Genomic DNA, 15,101 nt, shown 5'->3' with positions numbered 1-15,101 from the left:
ACAGTTCTAGGATAAATATAGAAGTGCAAGTAAGAAAATAAAAGCCAAGCATTAGTTCTCAAAAATGTCATGCATAAAGACAACTGTAAAAGCTACTGTTCCATTTCCATTTCCTACAGTGTGGTGACTTGTTGACATAACTGCTCCAGTTCAAAACAATTGAGATGCTCACATCTGTTAGGTCAACATCAAAGAGGGCAGAATAGGAGGATGGATAAAGAAGATGTTCAGTATGGTACTTGGTCTTAGATGACCACATATATTCCATTCCATTTAAGACAAATATTTGGCTCTGTTTAATGAGGACTACTGCAGCCTGCTGCTCGCCCCATGGCAGCTAGGACAGGTAGAAAATAAGGAAGGAAAAGACAGTGGTCAAACCACAAACACTCAAAACTTGTAATGCTGAGTTATCAATGACTACAACTTCCTAGAAAGACAGAATAAAACTACATTTATGCTAGGGCAATGGGATTTTTAAGTCAAAGTAAGCATCCAAATTGGATTAAAATATAGTATTTTTATGTTGAAAATCAAAAGCACAATGTGGTCAAATATATTAAAGAAAAAACTTAACACTTATTTTCCCATTATTCACGTTTTACAACAGAATTACCTTTGCATCATTGTTTATCAAAAATAAACGGGGATCTCCGGTAAATCTTTATTACTATGCTCAAAAGCCGATCAATATTTCAATTGTATATAATCAAAATACAAATGGACTATAAACTGGGTTGTAAACATATTGTCATAACGTTTCCCCAGCTAACCAATCACAACGCCATTAATGCTGATGCCTCTTTTTTTTTCTTAAACCTGAAGTAGTTCTCTTTCCATCCACAACTGTCTTTAAGCTTATATCACAGCAAACTAGTTTGTTACAGATAATAGTTTAATTTAAAAATATGTACGATATATACACTTATTAGTGGCAGTGTTTACAAACCAGGCAGAGGCGTCAACTAAGTTAGCAAGCTAAGGACTATGCAGTCATCGTGAATACAATGGTAGTAAAGAGTTAACAGCTGGTGATCCTGATAGATACTTTCAACATTGAGTTTAGGACTTTGACAGTAGAACCGTCACCACCAGGTAAGTTTACTTAAACCAGGCGTTAGCTGTTCGGTAGCTCTGTCTGACAGCTAGCTGAGGGCTCCCGTTAGCTCTTTGCTAACCTAGCCTAGCCATGTAGCACGTGTTTCTGATTAAAATAAAATTAACTTGACGTGAATAGTCTGCCAACGACAATACACCAAAGCGAAGTGAGGAACAATTTGGTCGAATACTTTTGCAACGTTGTTTTCTAATGGGTTTAATGTACCGTCTGACGTGATTACGCTCGAAAAGGTCAATACTACCGTGTTTTTCTTCCAAAGAATAGCCGGACCCCTTCATCCGACAACAGAGCATACCCCGACACCGACAGACGAGCCAGCAATGGATGCTAACTAACCTTAGCGGTAGAGCAGAAACCAATCGGCGGTAATTCCGTCCACTCCAACAGTCAACGTTCCCGTCTCCGTCAGTCGAACCAAATTTCGCTCAGCGGCGTTCCCGGTCAGAACGAATCTCCCCTCCACATAATAATCCACTCGAAAGAGTCAATTTCGTTTTCATTTGTTACCACTGACGGTTTCGGCGACGCCGTGCCAGTTCCTGCACAACACAGTGGTCTGATTCTACTCCGTGAACGGCTGCTGCTAAGACCATCGCGGGGCTGAACCGCCTCTCTGGCTCTCCATAGGTCCGTAGGCTGGCTCGCTCCTCCTCTTCACTCAGTGACTGCACGCTTCTCAGGCCCCCAACAAAATCACTGTCAACCTGCCAAGATTCAAATCTGTGACTTCCATTTATTTGTATTCCAGTTGTTTTTTTGTTTTGTTTTTTGTATTTATGATTAGCTTGTCTATGTTTCTCAAAGTAAGTAATATGTATACTGGGTTACATGGATGTATTTTTTAGGGGTGTAAGTCCTAAACGATCAAAGCCGGATATAGACATGAGCAAAAGGGGGCAATGCCCCTTCAAATGTCGTTACTGCCCCCTAAAACGGGATGGCCCGCAAAAATCCTAATTAACTAAAAAAATAAAAATGACACAAAAAAAAACAAAGAAAAATCCCAATCCAAAAATATAAAATAAAAATCACAAACAACAACAAAATGCAAAAAAGAAAAGAAATGTAAGGATGGACAGACAGAAATATGGACAAAGACATACATACTTAAAAAAAAAAAAAAAAGATGAATCCAGCCTCAACAGGGCACAAGCCCATGTCCTGCTTGTGCTGGTCCCAAGCCTGGTAAATTCATTAATTCATTCATTCGTTTATTGAACACAAAAAGATAAAAAATAATCTGGCCTCCCCTCCGTGAACCGAGTGTGAAGCTGCTGAATGAGGGTCAGCACCACTAAGTCTGAGGCCATGGTTCTCAGCCGGAGAAAGGTAGTTTGTCCTCTCTGGGTGGGTGGAGTGCTCCTGCCACAGGTGGAGGAGTCTCAATATTTTGGGGTCTTTATCACAAGTGAGGAAAGATTGGAGCGTGAGATTGACAGACGGATTGGCGCAGTGTCCACTGTTATGCGGTCGCTGTAGCGGTCTGTTGTGGTCAAGAGAGAGCTGAGCCAGAAAGCAAAGCTCTGAATTTGCCAGTCGATCTCCGTTCCAATACTCACATATGGTGGTGAGTTCTGGGTCATGACCAAAAGAACATGATCCTGGATACAAGCAGCTGAAATGAGCTTCCTCTGTAGGGGGTCTGGACACTCCCTTAGACATAAGGTGAGAAGCTCGGTCACCCGGAGAGAGCTTGGAGTAGAGCCACTGCTCCCATACATTGAGAGGAACCGGTTAAGGTGGCTCGGGCCTCTGGTCCAGATGCCTCCTGGAAGCCTCCCTGGGGAGGTGTTCTGGGGATGTCCAGGAAAGACCCAGGACACGCTGGAGAGACAATGTCTCTCGGCCTGCCTGGAAACGTCTTAGGTCCCCCCAGAGGAGCTGGAGGAAGTGACTAGGGAAAGGGAAGTCTGGGCATCTTTAAGTAGACTGTTGCCCCCCCCCCCCCCCCCCCCCCCCCCCCGACCCGACCCGACCCGACCCGGTCCCGGATGAGCGGAAGAAGATGGATGGATAATCTGGCCTGACTCCATTTAAAACTGGTTTTCAGCAGGTTTCTGCTCTGCAGAACAATTAACTCAAGATATGCATTGTACAAAACAGAGCAATCATGAACAGCAAACAGCATGGGGGGAAGTTAAAAACAACGTCAGTGGTTGCAGCTTTATCTGTCTTTAAAAAAAATAGAAGCTCTTTTAAAAGTCTTAGTTAAATATAGAGAGTAGTGTCAGAAAAGGCATTCAACATAAAACGTATATAAACATATCAAACAGATCAAAAGAGAAGATAGATTTATGAATAGATCAACTGATATGATGATAGCATGGTTTTCTAAGTACTTCAGGGGCTTGGAGGGATATGACACCCCAAAAATCTCAGCATACCCTGACCTGCCCCCCCTCAATATTCTACCTGCTCCATAGTGGGGCTGGGTAAACTCCAGGCCTGTTGCTGAAATGATTTATAGTCAATATTGGTTCATTTTGAACACTATTAATATTTGATCCAATTCACTGAGCTAAAAATGAATCTAGGACATCTTTAGCCAAAATGTGTCCAGTGTGACTCAGAGTTAGATACCTGGTCCAGAACAGTTCATGTGAAATTTTCTAGATTTCTTGTTTTTCTTGCAAGATAATGAAATGTAAATTAAATATGTATACAAACTAACAAGTAAACAAGAATTAATGGCACATTCACATTTTAGTTTCTCAAAGTTCATTGTTTTTCCACACAAAAAGAATATGAACAGAACATTATTAGAGCATTATAGCACACTGAATGGTTACATGGCTTTGTAAAATTCAGTGTTTCCACACACTGGACTTTAATGATGGCTTGATGACTTTTTGTTACCATCACATGTGTGTTGCCTGCCATGATGACACCTGGTCATTTTTACATTTTAGTCAAATAAACCTTGCATGCTTTAATCCGAATGGAATTTCTCAATATTGATATAACCAATTGATTTAATTTTGAAATGACTTCAAAGTGGTATAAGTTGATTCAATACAATTAACAACTTGCTTCAGTCAGATCAATCAGTTTGGATTGTATCTAAATCAACTCATCGATTAAATCAATAAATCCTTACTCCCCTAGTATTTTCAGATAAAGACAGCGTATTATCCTTTTTTAAAGATATTTCTAAGATAACCTGAAGAGATTTGTGAGCCTGAAGCTTCACATCCCAAAATCTGGTAACGTTCTGTCAGGTTGAAGGGAGGAAGCGACACACTGAGCAGATCCATTTTGATTCCTAGTCATGAGTAAAAGGCTATAAAGTAAAAGATTGATCTTTTCCAAATTGATTGATCACGCTATGGAAACCTAGTCCACAGCTGGTTTTTGGGGTTGTTTATTAACTCAATCTTGACAATGGAGTTAAAGATCTACAGCAGGTGACCCTCAAAAACTGAAGAGGGTGGGCTTATCATCAGTGAGTAGACCTCCCCATTCTCCACTTTTGACATGGACGGACAGACGGGTGGATGGATAACACATTACCGTGCTGAACTATGTTGGTCCTCTAATTATATATGAACCACCCCCACGCTCACTGCAAAATGAACTCGAGGTCAAGTCAACCATTTACTCTCCAGGAAGTCAACATCTGTGCTGTTTGATCCCTATAGAGAAGGACAAGCTGTGAATACAGTGTCCTAACATTGAAGGATAGCATTTGGGGGATCCCAACAACCTCCCGCTGTGTTCATAGTTGATGACTTTGCTGAGGCCAGGGCCTGCTAAATGGTCTGAAACCTTCCTAGCAGCTTCCCACAAGCTACCAAAATGGTCTCCCATGCTGCAGCATTTGCACCTAATTTCTGCCGTTTTTTGGCACAAACAAACAAACATTTCTAAAACATTAGCTTTGAAAAAAGCTTTTCAAACATAGTAAAAAATGTGCATTATGGTCATTTTAGAGTGCGCACTTTGGACTGCTAACAGCCAAGACCTCGTAAATATTTGACACACTAGGAGAACTATAGGTTGACCTTTAATATCAGTGATAACCTTTTCTTTGAAGACAGAGACTAAAGATGGGTTTAAAACATAGATTTAAAGATGAAGTTTGTTTTCTAAGTAAAGACAAACTTCATTGTCTTTACTTAGAAAACACAGATCATCAAACTTATGAATTGACTTTCCTATAAAATTATTTACATGTATTTTTCAAATGACTTCCTTGTTTGCGGTTCTTGTTAGACTTCCCCATTGCATATATACAAATTCCATCTTTGATCACTTTATATGAAAAAAGAAAAATAAATCGTACATAAACAGAATTGTTTTTAGGTGGAAATCTGAAAAATAAATTGAATGTTTAAATAAATCAAATTTGATTGAAAATCTATTTGGTTTTCAGGCTGTGATACCCAAACCTAACAAATACAAATATAATACAAATAGATATACAATTAAATATTTAATATCAAGCCTTACCTTTCATTCACATCAGGAAGAAAGACCGCTGCTTTGAAATATCTTTTTTTCATATAATACTTTACCTTGTCTGGAACCCATTGTGGCTTATGAGATAGAGCAATCAGAAAGGTCAGTGGTTTGATTCTTGGCCTTTGTAGCCAGCATGTTAGTGTCCTTGGGCCAGACACTGAATCTCACAGCAAACTGTTGTCATCATTGCTGTGTGCATGGCAGATAAAAGAATCCTTTGTCTTCTGAAAAAAGGAAAATGCCATAGAGAGCGAGAGAGCAGTATGTGTAAATGTGACTTGCAGTCAACAAGATTAGAAAAGCGCTACATAAATGCAGACCATTTATCTGTTCAAAGCCACTGATGAAACAGAAGGGGCTTTTGGCTTTGTCTTCCACAGCAGTGGTTTTTCTACTGCAGGATTCCCAAGAGTTCAGTTTTGCAGGATCAGAAGGCAGAGTTACTATTCTGAGATTGTGAATGTTTATGTCTTGTAAATATTTAAATATGCGCACAAACACTTTTTTAATTGGCAACAATTCAAAAGTGTTTAAAATGGAAATGGTATATCGGTATTTAAATTAAAATCTCATAAAAGATTCTGTTTCCCTGTGAAAGTGTGGCTGCATCATCTTAGTTTTGGTGATTCAAAAGGATGCCTCTGGGGAGAAGAGCATTGCAGATTGTCATGACAGATTTGAAATAAAAATATGAGAAAGTAAAATCCCTCAGAAGAGGGAGGAGGCTGCGAGGGAAATCATCATGCAAACAGATCTCCTTAAGGAGATGCAGAGCTTCCATTAATAAAACAATTCTGTGAAAGCCGCATCATTTAGCACTGTGGCTGATTCTAAACACATTTATGCTCATCTAATGCCTTTGCAAGTTGCATTTAAAGAACTAAATTAGTTACATTCAAGATTTTACCCATTTCAATGCTATTCTGTGGAGATTAATGCTGCAGAGTAAATGCTGCTATTTGTAAAAGCAGTATAATTACGTGGCTTTTTTAATTTTGTGATGTAAAGTTTTAGGAGAGTCATAATTCACTTTGCCCACTGCTGGCGTTTATTCTTGTCACAACTGCATTCATATTAAACAGGCTGGAAAATCCTTTAGTGTCATAGATCATATCAGGAGCAATGCCCCCCTATCATTTGCACAGCAGTTGCGGTTTAATATGCAGGGTAAAAGCTCAGCTTTACTTACAGCCACAGGATTTCACCTAACTGCTTCCTCTGCCACAAAAAAGCACTGTGAGCAAAACTGACAGAAGCCCACTGAAAAGCCCAATGACTGCCTGCATTGTTGGAATTCCGGCTTCACTTCCTGAGTCTGTCCACACCTGGGTGACTGCCAACACACATGCCTCTCATTTTTTCCCCCCCTTCCTTTCATTTTATCAAGATCATATGTAGACTAAATGTTACTAGTTAGACACAATTTGAATCCCTGTAGCCTCACCCACAAGGAAGGAAGAACAGGATAATACTCAGCCTTTTGTTACATCATATATTCGTGTAATTAAACTGTCTTTTCATTTCTGTCGCCTTGGTTTGAAATATGCTTTAGGGTGTGCAGAAATCCTCTGAAATGTATTTAATGTGTTTTTAAATTTTGTGGGCATGAAAAAAAATTACCACAAAATTATTTTGTGGTGTGATTTGTTCTTTTCATTGATGCAGTATTTTTCTCTTTGGTCTTAACTGCAGAGGACATATACAAAACATTTTTATACTACCGTAGTTAAATGTTGAAATGAACATGCTGGTAAGAAAATGGCTTTGCAATGCCAGAGCTGAGCTCAGTCAGCCATCTGTTAGGCTGTGTGAATTCATGTGGTGTATGCTAAAGTGAATATTGCATGGATGTGTTCCAGCACAACTCCATGTCACCATTGTTTGCAGTAAAATGAGCAAAAAAGAAACGAAAAACCTTTATTTTTTCGATGAGAGACGCCCCCCGATCAAACAATGATTTGCTGTTTTTTCTCTTTGATCTTAAAAAAAAGACAACATATACTCCATGTCCATTAACACTGTGTACACCCCCCTTAATGATGCAACCACTACAATAACGGACAAAACTGCAGAAAGAATGTTCATCATTTATTTGTATAGAATCCGATCATAGCATTATAGTCTCTCTGGAGTACCATTAGCGTACATAAAGGCTTTGCCATTTGGTCCACACCAGTGTCTGTGTCCTAGGTTGTTCTGCTTCAAAAGCAGAGTACATTTAGATTTACATTATTTTATATATGAAGCAAACTATTTTTTGAAAAAGAACACACAATTGATATACATACCAAGAAAAAAGACAGTTTGTGAGTTTAGACATGAAAACACATTTCTCAGCTGGAAAAATGTCTAAAACTTAGGCGCTTTCTCCTGCATCCTAATCGCAACGTCAGCTATGGAAATTTTCTGTTTTTAATTTTGATTTTTCAATATTGGAAGTGATGTAGCTGTTTGTGTTCAGTTGAACAGTTTATTCCAACATTACAGAATTGTAGAGAAAGAGTTAAGCTTGTGATCTTTTGGTGCAGGGACCACCAGCCGGTATTTGTCGACAGAGGACAGTCAGAAGGAAGGGTTGACCAGATGAGTCATCAAAATTTTTAAATAATACCTTAAATACATTTGATATTACTTTGTATTTTTTATTATGGCCCGCAGCAGTCACTGACTACAAGGACCATATTGTTTTCGCAATAGTGACACTCAAAAAGGTTCAAAACGTCAAAAGAAACTTGTCAAAAGTCGTCAAAAGCCCAAAACGACATGACAACTGTGTAGCTCAGCAAAACAAACACTCATAACATCACAGCAAAAACGTCCAAATTGTTATCGCAAAAATGACGAAAAAACACCAAAATGTTCAAAAATCCCTCAAAGGAAAGGTATAAGCCCAAAAAGAAATGACCAGTATATAGTAAAAGAAAAATTGTGGAACTTTTAGCCACATTAGCATAACCAGCATTATTAGCATGATTAGCATATTAAGCAATATTGTAGCGACCTGGGGGTTAGCCCCGCCTTCAGCCCCTAAGGCTCATGGGAAGTGGGGAGTTTTGGGGTGAAAACCTTGAGTGAGAGGGCTGAAATCATAAGTCACGTCCATGCTGTTTGGGCTGTTTGTGTGTGCTTAAATAATCGGGTTTGATGCTGAAAAGGTTACTTGACTTCTCTGCCTTTTTCCAACCTGAGACTGTGCGGGGTCGTGCGGCGTATGGGGCACGGACAGCTCTTCAAGGAAGCCACTACGCTAGCAGCTTGACTTTTGCTTCCCCACTAAAGTGACGTCCCGGCTGGATCGTTACAATATGTTTTTCTGAGTCAGTTGACGATGCTGATTGCAATGCTAGTACATTTAGCCACATTACCATGACTAGCATAGTTAGCATGATTAGCATGTGCATATTTTACTAGCCTTGATCAAAGATGGGCAGCGATAGCAAAAGTGGTGCGTATAGGTGGGCAGCGGAGCCGGATAGTGCCTGCGGGCCTAACGACGCCTTTTGCAGCTTTAATCTTTTCTTCTTCTTCCTTTTAGGTATCTTTGCATAAGAAAATGTATTTTGAATGCTTTTTAAAAATGGACACTCTTATGTCCCAAAGTGATGTCATGCTGATATATCAGGATGATATCATATGATATCATGCTGATTACATCAATATGATATCAGCATGATGTCATTTGATGTCATTTGATGTCATCATACAAGAGCTAACCATAGATTACATCATCAGACCAAAATCTATATATAGGAGTCAGGTTAGTGTTTATTCTGGTCTTTCTTAGTAAAGAGTGATCACTTTTGAAACCTTTTCGTTTTCAAAAACTCAATTCAACAACCAGAGGATTTTTACCAAGCAGACAGTTTTTACCTTTCATCAAATTTCAACTAAAATGGATTGCATCAATGACGACCAACCAGAAAAATGTTCCCTTTGGAAACTTCTTCAGACAAAAGAAGTTTCTTGTTTTAAACTGAATCGGATCAGATCCATTCTGCGTGGAGTGGCAACTGCTTTTCAGAACCCTCAATACGCTGATGGAATTCTGACACCTGAACGAATTCAGTTAGTTGTTAAAAGAAACCAGAGATACCAGGTCATTTCTACCAAATTTAGTGGAGTTGAGAATCTTCCTCTGGATTCATGCCAACATTCCAGGTGGTACATGGCCCCAGAGACACTTCTTGGTTCACAGACCACTGAAAAATCCCATGTCTGGTCCCTTGCTTGCATTGTTGCTGAGATGTTCCTTGGATCTCCTTTCTACACTGCCAATAGTGATTTTGAGATGATCAGGAACATAACAAAAACTCATGGCCGCTTTCCAGACCATCTCTTAAATGCAGGATCCAAAACCAAAGATTTTTACTTCAAAACCTTGAAAAAGCAGTGGCTTCTGAGGACACCAAAAGAAGTTACAAACAGGAGCCTTAAAGATGTCAGGTTTGTTTCAGCAGATGACTTCAGAAAACACCAACAGAAGTCGGGAATCTGTTCAGAGACCAAACAGATGAAGCTGGAACAATTTATTGATCTGTTCAAGAGAATGCAGTTATTGGATCCTGCAAACCGTATTCCTCTTGATCAGGTGCTTCAACATCCATTTGTAGCAGGTAACATGGATCTTCCAAGAAGCTCTGTAGGAAATGTTACCAGTTTTACTCGCCAGCAAAATCAGTCTCCATCAGAAAAGATAAAAGAGAAAGACACACCGTGCCATTCTGGTAAAGAAAGAAAAGTGCCTATAGTCTGGATCATGGGATCAGAATATTATATCAACGGAGCACAAAATACAGCAAATGAATGCTACGGAGAAAACTTTGGACTCGATTCAAAAATAAGTTGGATTGGAAAGGTAAACATGCGCTGGAGGGATGTCTTCAATCATTTCAAAAGTGAGGTTTCCCAACAAAGGAGTTTACCAGACATTTTAATTCTCCATGTTGGCAGCAACGACTTGGGGAACACAAATGTGTCTGATCTTCTCTGTAAAATGGTGAAGGACTTGAAATGGCTGCATGACAATTTTCCCACAATGAAAATTGGGTATTCCTTCATAACTCCAACATGGGGGAATCTCAATCCAGAGAAAATAGATAACGACAGGATCACGGTCAACAAAAAAATTAAATCCAGCGTCGAATTATTCAATGGCTTTGTGATAGAGCATCCAAAACTGAAACCATTTAGCCACCTGTTTAAATCGGATGGAATGCAGTTCACCATAGAAGGATTTGAAATGTTTGTAAGCTCTATCTATGACACGCTTGAGCAAATTCTCAACTCGACCTTTTCAAGAGGCCAACCTCAGTCTACCTCAGTCCCACACGTCCTTCCAAAGGTGCAGGTACCAACACCAGAGAAAGAAACCCCTTCAAAAGAGTTTGACAATGAATTCTCTGCAACAGTGAGACAGCTGGAAATGGAGACAACTTTGCCAAAGCACAAAAAGTGTAATCTGAAAAGGAAACACATTTCAGAAGCAGACTCAGAAAGCTACTTGCCTGCACCAAAGATAATAAGAAAGATTTGTCTAAAATACATAACGAAAAAGTCACAGTCACCACCTGAGGATGAACACTGGCCTAACAACATAAAGCCTTTACTGAAGAGAAAAAGAAGTTCAGACGAACCCCCGTCCCCAGTAAAAAAGATAAAGCTAATCTATGAAAATGTCTCTGAGGATGAACTGGATTTTGAAAGTCCTTTTGCCAGTTCACCAGAAACTGTGATCCAACCTGAGGAGATGGAAGAGGACACATGTAGCATTACATCGGACAGCTCACCAACAACCAAAACACATCATTTAATAGGAGCACCTGATGTCTGGATCGTTGGCTCACAATACATTTCCAATGCAAAGCAGGCAGCGGTTGATGAGTCCTTTGGAAAAAGCTTTCATTCCAACTCCAATGTTAAGTGGATTGGAAGTAAACACTCGGGCTGGAAGGACATTGTTAAAGCAGTCCATCAAACAATCTCAAAGGAAAGTGTTCCCCCTGAAGTTTTGGTCATTCATACTGAAGGTGAGGAATTAGGAACAATTCCTCCAACGGTGATTGCAAGTCAGATGGCAGAAGACCTGAGGGTTCTAAAAGAAAAGTATCCTCAAATGAATGTAGCTTTATCCCTCATCATCCCAAGAAGACATTGGAGATTTGGAAATCCTGTTCGAATGAATAAACTCCGGACCTCTGTCAACAAAATTATCAAGGGGTATACTGACCTGTTTGATGTGGTGGTTGAACATGAAAATTTGGTTCCAGCTGAACAGAACATCTATCTACCTGATGGAGTGAATTTAACCAAAAGAGGGAGTCAGGTATTTTTAAATAACATTTGGACTGCCATCAAGACATTACTCCCAGAGGAACAACCAGACTGGATCACTTCTTTTCTTGATGATTTTAGTGAGAGCGAGTTCCTAAATTGGGTGAACCAAATGATCACAGGAGATTAGATGATGAGCTAATGTAATCTGATTTTTTTTTCGTGTGGGTTATTATTTCTTTCCTTTAAGGACATGTTTGTTTGGATTATAAAGGACCTATACTTTAGGTTCACAATGTTTGGGTTTTCTTGTAGCACTTTAGTTTAAGGGGATTCTGGAAGTGACTTAAGTTTCTTTTTGTCTAATTAAAAAAAAAACAACTAAGCAACCAAAAAAAGAAAATGTATAGGTCCATAACATTTTTTTTTTTCCATGTTGTAAAATTATTATTTTGTGTGAAAATAAAAATTGGGGGATCTCCCCCACACACATGCTTTGTAAATTCTTAAATTTTTATTTATTGTATTGTTTTGTGTAAATATTTCATTCTGGAAAAAAAAAGTTTTTTGTCATGGGGGGTGGGGGGTTCTTCATGAACTCTGCCCACCCTAGACACACACACTTTGTAAATTCGTTAGTTTTCTTGAATCACTTTCTTTAAAGCTTTTACTTAAAAAAAAAAAACTTTTGGGGGTTTTCTCCAGGAACTCTGGTTCCCCCCCATGCTTTGTACATTCTTAGGTTTTCTCGTCTTCTTTTCTGTAAAAGTTTTACTTTGAAAAAAAACAAAAACTTGGGGGGTTTTCTCCAGGGACTCTGGTTCCCCCCATGCTTTGTACATTCTTAGGTTTTCTTTTCTTATTTTCTGTAAAACTTTTACTTTAAAAAAAAAAAACTTTGGGGGTTTTCTCCAGGGACTTTGGTTCCCCCCCACACTTCGTAAATTCTTAGGTTTTATTTGTGTTCATTTTAAAAATTTAACTCTCCTTGTAAATGTTCATTTTTCTACGGAATGTTTGGTTTCTTTTACTGTATTTTCAGTTTCTTTATTTCAAAAACAAATAACCAAATAAACACAGTGGTTTAAAATAGACATATAAAGCGATACAGTGTGCTTTAAAAAAGAGGTGGGTTGAAGAGAAATCCTGTCTGATCCCACCCCTTTTTTACAACACCTGATGATGCGCAAATTTCTATTTACAGATATGTACTGAACATTCACATTACATTCTGCATGCCAGCTGTGCAAAAGTGACTCTTTTTGTTTTATTAATCATTTCTGGCTTTATAAAGTTCTATTAGTGACTTCATGTAGGTTTTTTTGAATACATGTAAACGTTTGCTTTGTTTTAAACTGTCATCCTATCCGTTCAATAAATCCACAACACAATTTGTTGAACGCATTTTTTTTATTTGTAGTACAAGTGCACTACTTTTTGAAATTCCGTTGTTTTCTTAGATCGTAACTCCCGTCTCTGTCTCTGAACATTTGCTGTAAGTTTTTTCTGGCTTTATCAATCTTGAGTGGCGTGTTCAGTTACACTAATTCCCATAATTTCAATAAACCCGACTTTAAAAACAGTGCATTTGTATGTGTCCCATAATCCACTCCATGAACTATTTGAATAGTTTTTTTTTGTAAGATGTACAAACACTGTAGATTTTTTTAATAAGTGTTTTAACAAGCATGTGATACATAAACAGGTATTGTGTGATAGTTTTTAAAGTTATTCGATTAACAATTATTCCAAATGTATTAGATCATTTAAAGTCACATGCTGGTTGACTGCAGGTTTTGCTTTGCCTTCCATGTTCAGTCAAAAAAACAATAGGCACTGGTAGATGGTACTCTGGCTTCAGCTAGATGGGGTTCAACTCCCTGCAGTGTCTTTGAAAATTCTTTGACATGAAAAATCAAAGTAAATAGTCTTCCAAAAAAGATTATTCTAAAGTTTTAAAGATCATTCTAAAGTTTTAAAGATTATTCTATGTTGATAAAGAATTGTTTAGGAATTTATTAATATAGCAATAGGACATGTATGTCATGTAAATGTATTCTTTTCTCTCTCAATTGGTTGCAGTGATTTGTATTATTTTGGTTCCAACCAGTGTTGCCAGATAGTGTCACAGTTTTCCAGCCCAAAAGTCATCTCAAAAATCGCCAGACCTCGCAAAAAACTGCCCAACCCTTCTATGACCGCGGACGACGATTTACAATTGCTAGAACTGAATATTTCCCCATTCATCCAACAACAGGTTACAGCATACAAGATCCACACAAGAACACATTTGTCCTACAGGGAATATTTCTATTATAGACATGGATAGAAAACACTTCTTGTGTATAAATTTTTCATTTAAATATATTATCAACAAATTAAAGAATACAGATGTGTTCAGCCCACATTTAATTTTGACCCTCAGTGACTATTTTTGATATTTTTCCAACTTCAAATTCTGGTGCTTTAATCGGTGTTATCAAATGTCTGTGAAAATTATCATAAAAATAATTTTTGTCAGCCTAAAATTTAGTTTTCAAATACTAACATTTTGTTCCACTTACTCCCATGTTATTTTAAAAAAAAAAAAATGAAAACCATGTTTGGCCTTACTTTTTGAGTCCATGCGCTGATCCTTCTCCATAAAAAGCTTTTGGCGTCACAGGACTGCAAGAGCCTACTATTGATTAAATGCAGGGTGAGAGCGGCGGTGGTGCCTAGAGGTGGACGGCGAGGGACGGTGGCGCATAGAGGCGAGTGACAAGTCGGTTAGCACCTGCGGGCCATTGAACACCGCTCGCGGCTTTAATTTTTTCTCGATAAAATTGCCTAAAATAAACCAAATCAAAAAAACAAATTATTTTTAAAAAATGAATGAAGACATCAGGTTGATTTTGAAGCTGGTACGGTAGTAGGAATGCAACGATTCACAGTTTTGTTTAGGTTTGACAGGATTTGTGTATTACAAAACAACAACAAAAACAAAAATTCAGAAAAATCTTTGTTTGATTTCCTAATATACAAATAATGAAAACCTTTCAGTTGGCTTTTACTAAGTGTGAAGTAATGTAGTGAAACAATAAATACTAAATCCTTTTAAATTTAGCACAAAACGGACGCTTTTAATGTAAACACACTGGTTTGCAGCAGAAATGCATACCAGTGTCACAATTTGTTTCATGTGTAACAGTTAACCCTTGTGCTATCTTAGATGACCCCACCCTTACATTGACGTGTTCTCCCTACCATG

The 15,101-nt window shown here is 38.4% G+C and overlaps 1 protein-coding gene across 1 annotated transcript in view; it reads right to left on the bottom strand.

The window, feature by feature from the left end:
• Positions 1-1,700, bottom strand: part of ncor2 (nuclear receptor corepressor 2) — a 93,637-nt gene extending 91,937 nt beyond the window's left edge. The window contains exon 1 of the mRNA XM_023958647.1: positions 1,457-1,700. The gene's annotated coding sequence lies outside the window, so the exon portion shown is untranslated. The remainder of the gene's footprint in view (positions 1-1,456) is intronic.
• Between the last annotated feature and the right edge of the window lie 13,401 nt (positions 1,701-15,101).

This window comes from Oryzias latipes, chromosome 9, assembly GCF_002234675.1.
Source record: "Oryzias latipes chromosome 9, ASM223467v1".
Taxonomy (NCBI): Eukaryota; Metazoa; Chordata; class Actinopteri; order Beloniformes; family Adrianichthyidae; genus Oryzias; species Oryzias latipes.
This window is presented reverse-complemented; position numbering and strand designations above follow the sequence as displayed.